The sequence below is a fragment of the Rutidosis leptorrhynchoides genome, chromosome 5 (genome assembly GCF_046630445.1).
Source record: "Rutidosis leptorrhynchoides isolate AG116_Rl617_1_P2 chromosome 5, CSIRO_AGI_Rlap_v1, whole genome shotgun sequence".
Taxonomy (NCBI): domain Eukaryota; kingdom Viridiplantae; phylum Streptophyta; class Magnoliopsida; order Asterales; family Asteraceae; genus Rutidosis; species Rutidosis leptorrhynchoides.
This window is the reverse complement of record NC_092337.1, coordinates 185,982,901-185,992,311: the sequence shown is the minus strand read 5'-3', so window position 1 is coordinate 185,992,311 and position 9,411 is coordinate 185,982,901.

Genomic DNA, 9,411 nt, shown 5'->3' with positions numbered 1-9,411 from the left:
ATCATGCGTAATTCATCCGATATCAGGTTTTACATTCGGGGTTTAATTGTCCGAGGTTTACCCTCTAGGATGTGAAGACCCGTCCTAATCCATCCGGATGAAGTCCACATCGATTATAAACGATTCACAATAGTTGGTTACATCGCGAGGTACTTGACATCTATATGATACATTTTACAAACATTGCATTCGTTTTTGAAAAGACAAACTTTCATTTCATTGAAAGATGACGACATGTATATCATTTCATAATACAACCAACTATAATTGACCTAATTATGATCTTTGATGAACTCGATGACTCGAATGCAACGTCTTTTGAAATATGTCATGAATGACTCCAAATAATGTCTCTAATATGAGCAAATGCACAACGGAAGATTTCTTTCGTACCTGAGAATAAACATGCTTTCAAGTGTCAACCAAAAGGTTGGTAAGTTCATTAGTTTATCATAAACATTCATTTCATAATTTTAATAGACCACAAGATTTCATATTTTCATTTCTCATAAACATACATCCCATGCATAGAGACAAAAATCATTCATATGGATTGAACACCTGGTAACCGACATTCACAATATGCATATAAGAATATCCCCATCATTCCGGGATCCTCCTTCGGACATGATATAAATTTCGAAGTACTAACGCATCCGGTACTTTAGATGGGGCTTGTTGGGCCCGATAGATCTATCTTTAGGATTCGCGTCAATTAGGGTGTCTGTTCTCTAATTCTTAGATTACCAGACTTAATAAAAAGGGGCATATTCGATTTCGATAATTCAACCATAGAATGTAGTTTCACGTACTTGTGACTATTTTGTAAATCATTTATAAAACCAGCATGTATTCTCATCCCAAAAATATTAGATTTTAAACGTGGGACTATAACTCACGCATATAAATATTGTAAAACAGTTAATAAATCATTTGCATGTATTCGCAGTTCAAAATATATTTCAAAAGCATTTAATAAAGCAGTTATAAAAATAGCGCATGTATTCTCAGTCCCAAAAATGTAAAGAGTAAAAGGGAATCAAATGAAACTCACGCATATAAATGTTGTAAAGTAGTTAATAAAATATTGCATGTATTCTCAGCCCAAAAATGTAAAGAGTAAAAAGGGAGCAAATGAACTCACAATCCAATATTTTGTAGTAAAAATATTCATATGACGATACTGAACAATGCAGGGTTGGCCTCGGGTTCACGAACCTATATCATTTGTATATATATTAAAACATATACTTGTAATCAAATAAATTTATTTATTATATCCTAATTTATATATTATATATTTAATTTGTGTATATATTTCAAATAATTAATAACTATATAGTTATATTAATATATTTTTGGTTTGTATTATATTAAAATACTTAAGTTGTTATATATGAATATTTATATATAATATGTTATTTAATAAATACCTTAATAATAATACAAAAATATTAATAGTAATAATACTCAAATATAATGATAATGATAATTATAATATTACAAATGATAAGGATGGTGATAAAATAATAGTCATAATTTTTAGGTATAGTGGTAACTAATAATAATAGAGTTTATCGTAATAATAATAATAGACGTAATACTGATAATGACATTATAATAATAATTTTATTAATGATACTAATAATAGATTGTATTAATTTTTAATAATAACATTTATAATGATCATAATGTTATTAATAACAATAATTTTGATAAAGATAATAGTAATAATAATAATTAAAATTGTAATCTTACTACTAATTATGATATGAATAATGATAATATTAATAATCATATAACAAATCAATTGTATCAAATTTCATATTTATGTATTTTACGTAATAATAATAATAATAACACTGTTATTTATATTAAACATTTATTTAAATGAAAGTAATAATAATCTAACAACTATATTTTAATCTTGTAAATAAGTTTAGTATATTGTTATTACATATTATTATTGATGTAATATTTAATAATTATTTATATAATAACATATATTTGCTTAAGATATTATGTTATTTATAATAGAAATAAATATTGAAATTTTTAGCACCCAACATTTATACCTTCTATATATTTTTCAATATAATAAAAATTATGTATTGCAATCATATATTTTTATAGATTCATTACGACTAAATTATTTTGCATCTTATGTTATATATATCTAATTCTAATGTTTTAATTATATTTTATTATTTTCAATTATCATATATACTTACAATTATATGTATGTACATATATTTAGTTACAAATTTATTTACAATTAAATTGTTCGTGAATCGTCGGCAATAGTCAAGGTCACTTGGTTTCATAAAACAGTTCAAAATTTTCAAAACTTAATATTACAGACTTTGCTTATCGTATCGAAATCAAGTAAGATTCAAGTTTAAATTTGGTCGGAAATTCTCGGGTCATCACAATACCTACCCGTTAAAGAAATTTCGTCCCGAAATTTGAGGGAGGTCGTCATGGCTAACAATAAATTTGTTTTCCTGACGAGTATGAGCTGATAAATAGAGTTTTATCATTATTGAATAATTTGGATAAAACGATTCGATTACTCGAAGCGTACGAGTGAAGCTATCACAAAAGAGTGAAATGTATAAATGAAGTTTCGTTTTAACTTTTGACGTTGCCTTGGTTGAATTCCGGAATTCAAGGGATTTAGAGAAAATCTTCGAAATCTAAAAGATTTGATTCTTCGGCGAGTAAGGAAATTAAGATCTCTAAAATTAAATACGGTGATCTGCCTCGATTACTCTGTCTGATATTTCCATTATAAATTTACCTTTTCCGTTCCATTTGCTTTCACCACTTCTATACTCAATTCCCAAATTCAAAAGATTATGAAAATGCTTAACCCTGTTCCGATCCTTGTTGTTATTCTAACTATCGCAATGATCGTTCTTCTTTTCCAACTCCCACCTGAAGAATCTGTTTATTTCTATTATGCTCTAGGGATTATTGTATTTATAATCCTCCCGTGTCTTTATATTGCTATACGTACTGATATCCACGGTTTGTAATTTTGGTGTTGTCATTGGGCTTTATATTTTTTCTTATATTTTGGATCTCTTTACCTTTTTATTATCCTCTCGACCTCTATTAAAGCGAGCAACAGTCTAGAATTCATAGATATGAATTTTGAAATGAACGTAGTTAATGTTCTAAGAAAGAAATGGTAATAATACGATCTCGATTTGTCAAATTACCAGAATATCTGGGAAAGATAGAACTATCAAGAAAATATGTTCTTGATATGTTTATATATCAGATAAAATGTAAGAGTCATGTAACATGGCACATGATGACGTTATAATCTATGAATCATCATGTCCCATTTAGAAACTCAGCATGACTTATTGTAATATAATCACGTTGATCAAGTGTCATTATATTATACTAACTCATGCATCAGTTCCCAACATTACTTCAATAACATTCATATTTTAAGCTCGAAAGTTTACAGAATATAGAAACTAACAGTTTCTATATGATGTAACACTGATAGCACGAAAAGATTAATGATTTCAGATAAGAATAGTTATAAAAATATCTTCAGAAATATGGAGGATATTTATAATGAAAGATATGATGATATCTTGGAATATCTAATATCGAAGGATGGTGAAGAAAATTTGTCCGCAAGAGTTTAGAGTCAAAAGCAAGGTATTCGTTAATGACTTCAGCAGGTACTGAATCATTTAGATTCTTTGAAGTCAAATTTATTCTTTGTGATTTGTCCACGGCTTCCTTCATAGTTTGCTAAATCAGTTTTTCAGTTTCAAACTTTTTCTGAGCTTTGCCAACCTACAATTCTTTATCATCAACTTCCGACGATTAAGGTCGTTTACGGTTGTCTACGGTTTCTGCTGCTTCATTCAGCTTTTTCAACATTCAGAGTATTTGATTTGTAGACTGAGTGCTTTTCATGATTTCAGATGAAAGATCATAATTCTAAGAGATAAATGTTATATGTTTACATATAACTGTTGATGTAGAAACGTTGCGAGACTCTCAATACAGATTTGCTGATTCCCGGTAATTGGTATGGAATTCTTGTTATAAGATGCGGATAAGTACATGATGAGACTTCAATAGATAAATATAGTGATTTTTCGGAGAGATTTAAGCCAAAGAGCAACGAGGTTGCTGGTACGTCTGCTGATAATATGATGGAATATAAAAGGTTCCCCGGTAATAATAAAAGAGCACGCATATATATATATCAAGCATATAGTAAGGCTAGTCCGACTGAAAAGTCGAAGTTGACTTGTTGGAGCTGTGACAAATTTGGCTAATTTGAAAGGAATTTTAAAGTTATTTTCGGTAATAACAACGTCAATGGAGCTATCACGGATACATGTTAAACGTTTACTCAGGTTCTGAGTGTTTTCAGGTGCATAACTATATACATCAATCTTTCCTTCCGCAGATGAAGTGCGGTTCGTTCATCTTCTCGATTGAGGTGTTTTCAAGAATCATGAAGGGTTTGAACGCAGATAGCAATCGTCAAGATATAGATGAGGTTTAAGATGAAATCAAGTGGCAAACTTGAAGAATTGTTTGGTTTCATATGTTATAATCAATATTTTAATTCGTTTTAATTGTCTAATATTATTGGTCCACAGTCGATAGTCCACAGTTGACAGTCCAATATTTCATATATAGTTTAATATATAATATTCGAATTAATTAATACGTATCGTGACCCGTGTACATGTCTCAGACTCGATCACAACTCAAATTATATATTATTATAGAATCAACCTCAACCCTGTATAGAGAACTCGATCATTACTGCATATAGAGTGTCTATGGTTATTCCAAATAATATATATAGATGTGTCGATATGATATGTCAAAACCTTGTATACGTGTCCCGATATTTAAAGTGCGTAAAATAAATAACAAAAAAAATAAAAAAAAATAAATAATAAATGACGATAATTAAAGTGCGTAAAGTAAATAACATAAATTAAATGACGATAAATAAAATTGCGAGAATGTAAATTGCGATACTTAAATTGCGATAAATAAAATGTAATCAGTTAGCTAGGAACAATTAGCTAGGAACAGTTAGCGTAGATTCTTAACAAAATTTCTCATAGTTAATTTGTTTCTTTCTAACAAATTTTATTTTATCAAATGTTTTCTTCATTATACCACTTGTTGGACTCTGATAAATCAAAATTCCAATATAAAATTGGATGAATATGGTTATTATGTGGTGAACGGAATTGTATATCGATGGATGTAAGTAGGATAGTAAAAGACTGTTGAATCAGATTCGAAGAACGTACAATGTAACTTGTTAATGTGGAATCTAAATATTCCTCGGGTATTACCTACCCGTTAAAATATTTTCACCATTAACAGTTTGTACAAAAGAATTTTTGATTACAATCTTTATGAAAATATATATACATATATATTTTCTTCATACGTAATCATGGATTTAATGAATTAATATGATATTAAACTCATTTGATTTTTGGCTAGAACTAGAGTACATAATCCATAAAATATTAGAGATTATATAATCGTCATGAAGGACGAAGATAGTTTATGTAGAACAATTCGTAAAACGATGATTATGCTCAAGGTATAGATTGCGAGGTTGAGACGTGTGATGATGTTGTTGTGGTTGGTACTGGTTATGCTGCTGGTGCTGCTGATGGTGGTACTGTTGCTGTCAGTGTTACAAGTGTTGTTGGTGCTGAGGTTGGTGTAGTAAGTATAGTTTGTAGATCACGCACCATTCTTGTCAGGTTTTCTATCCTACCCTCTATCATTTCTATCCATCCACTCATCTGATTAGATAGATCTTGATTATCAATTCGAAGTTCCCTAACTTCTTCTAATATTCCCCTTCAATTGGTATTCGGAAGTAGAGGTTGAATATTTTCTGAGATTGCAGTAACGCGTCCTTCGAGGTGGAAAACTTTAGCAAGAAGGGTGAATACAGTGTTGCGCATAGGTTCACCGGTGAGTACATCGTTTTCTCCGATGTTAGGAGGTAAGTTTGGTTCGCGGTAGGGCTCGCCTTCTTCATTTCTCCATCGAGTGAGTAAGTCTCGGACCCACCCCCATCTCCTCTAGAAAGAAAAATAACTAAATAGTTGAGGCACTTCTGGTTCATTGACTTCGGAGTCTGCTTCAATATACATCTCGAAATCGCTTTCGGAACTAATGGAATCCAAGCTAGGTGTAGGATCCATCTCTCACAATCAGTTAAAGGGTTTTGATATGAAATGATTTTCGAATATCGAATGATATTCTAATTATATATAGAATATCTATACATACTTCCAAAGATCCCGTTAATTACGGAGAAAATTAAAGAAACGTGTCAGATAAAGTCTACAGTGACATATACGCTAAGATATGGATTAGTAGATATGCTAAGATATGAATTTTGTCTATACACTATTCATGCAATCATTGCAGTAAGATGTGTCTAGACTAAGAATGATAAACATGTAATTTCCAAAGGATGATAAACTAATGATTTCCAACAAAAATGATAAGCAAAACTTATGACATGTAGACACGGTCGAAGTCCAGACTCACTGATGCCTCCTAACAACTTATCAATTAGACACACTAATGCAGACCTGGTTCGCTAAGACCTCTGCTCTGATACCAACTGTGAAGACCCGTCCTAATCCATCCGGACGAAGTCCACATTGATTATAAACGACTCACAATAGTTGGTTACATCGCGAGGTACTTGACCTCTATATGATACATTTTACAAACATTGCATTCATTTTTGAAAAGACAAACTTTCATTTCATTGAAAGATGACGACATGTATATCATTTCATAATACAACCAACTATAATTCACCTAATTATGATCTTTGATGAACTCGATGACTCGAATGCAACGTCTTTTGAAATATGTCATGAATGACTCCAAATAATGTCTCTAATATGAGCAAATGCACAGCGAAAGATTTCTTTCGTACTTGAGAATAAACATGCTTTCAAGTGTCAACCAAAAGGTTGGTGAGTTCATTAGTTTATCATAAACATTCATTTCATAATTTTAATAGACCACAAGATTTCATATTTCCATTTCTCATAAACATACGTCCCATGCATAGAGACAAAAATCATTCATATAGATTGAACACCTGGTAACCGACATTCACAATATGCATATAAGAATATCCCCATCATTCCGGGATCCTCCTTCGGACATGATATAAATTTCGAAGTACTAAAGCATCCGGTACTTTGGATGGGGCTTGTTGGGCCCGATAGATCTATATTTAGGATTCGCGTCTATTAGGGTGTATGTTCCCTAATTCTTAGATTACCAGACTTAATAAAAAGGGGCATATTCGATTTCGATAATTCAACCATAGAATGTAGTTTCACGTACTTGTGTCTATTTTGTAAATCATTTATAAAACCAGCATGTATTCTCATCCCAAAAATATTAGATTTTAAAAGTGGGACTATAACTCACTCATATAAATATTGTAAAACAGTTAATAAAGCATTTGCATGTATTCGCAGTTCAAAATATATTTCAAAAGCATTTAATAAAGCGGTTATAAAAATAGCGCATGTATTCTCAATCTCAAAAATGTAAAGAGTAAAAGGGAATCAAATGAAACTCACGCATATAAATGTTGTAAAGCAATTAATAAAATATTGCATGTATTCTCAGCCCAAAAATGTAAAGAGTAAAAAGGGAGCAAATGAACTCATAATCCAATATTTTGTAGTAAAAATATTCATACGACGATACTGAACAATGCAGGGTTGGCCTCAGATTCACGAACCTATATCATTTGTATATATATTAAAACATATACTTGTAATCGAATAAATTTATTTATTATATCCTAATTTATATATTATATATTTAATTTGTGTATATATTTCAAATAATTAATATCTATATAGTTATATTAATATATTTTTGGTTTGTATTATATTAAAATACTTAAGTTGTTATATATGAATATTTATATATAATATGTTAATATGATCATTAAAACTTATATGTAATATTACTAATGTTTCATTAATCTATATTAAACTATATATTTATTATATACAAAATTCTCATTTATGGTAGTAATATATTTTGTACTTTAATATATGCATAATTTATATATAATTAATATTTACACCTTAAATTAATAATAGTCGGTATATATCAAAAGTAGGTTCATAGTAATACTCATATTAAAGTTTAAACTTTTATAATTTTTCTATATATATATATATATATATATATATATATATATATATATATATATATATATATATATATATATGTTACGTATGGCTATACCTTTTTAATCATCGTAAATTCTAATCCTCAAACTAACTTATCATAGTATTTCGTATTATTTGTATATCATATTATTATCATTAACATTTTCAATAATAATGATAATATAACAATAACAATGATAACTATAAAAACAATAATAATAACCATAATAATCATAATAACTAATAATAATGCTAATAATAATAATAATAGAAATTAAAATTAAAATAGAGGTATATACCCTTGTAAACGCTTGGTGTAAAAAAGAAGTGCCCACTACGAGGCTTGAACCTCCGACCTCTCGTTAACCCGACAATCCCCCAAACCATCCAGTCCACTTCTGTTTTCTGAATTACACTCGTATTAAATCAATATATCCAGTATCCTTCTGTTTTCCTATGTTCTTCATATTCCCCAAATTAAAATCGCCCAAAAAAATTAAATAAGGATTTAGATCCTTCAACAGATTGATAATTAATTCATAAGTGTTTTTTGTAACCCATTAAACGAAAAAGAAACAAAATAAAATAAAAACAGAAACAAAAAAATGTCGCTGCAGTCGCTACCTGTTTTAAAAAAAAAATTTATGAACTTCAATTTCGAAAATGAATTAGGCCAAGCTTATAACATGAAAGTTGTTCTAAATCCTTCGTAAAAACTTTAGAAATTAACAATTTGACTAGAATCACAATATATAACTCTAATTTAATCTAAGAACAAACGTTTGACTTTTGTTTCCAAAGCTTTGACTTCACGAATTCCTCTTTGATTTTGCGAATTAGAATTTGAAAAGTTACAGATAGTTTTACTATAAGGTTCCTATCATATCTGCGTTTTTAGATTTTTGCAAAAACTTCGAATTCGACAATTTGCTAAATAAGAACACGAACAGAGGGGAAAAAATAAATAAATAAAATGTTTCTAATATTTTTTGTTTTTGATTTCTACTTGCAGCGAATTACAGCACTTATGCAAAAACATTAATCAAATAATTGAGACTAGTATCAAGTGTACGATTCCTTGTTTTGTAGTTGAGATCGTGGAGACACAAGATCACGAGCAGGTGAAGAGGGAAAGAAAAATAAAAGAAATCAGATAAGG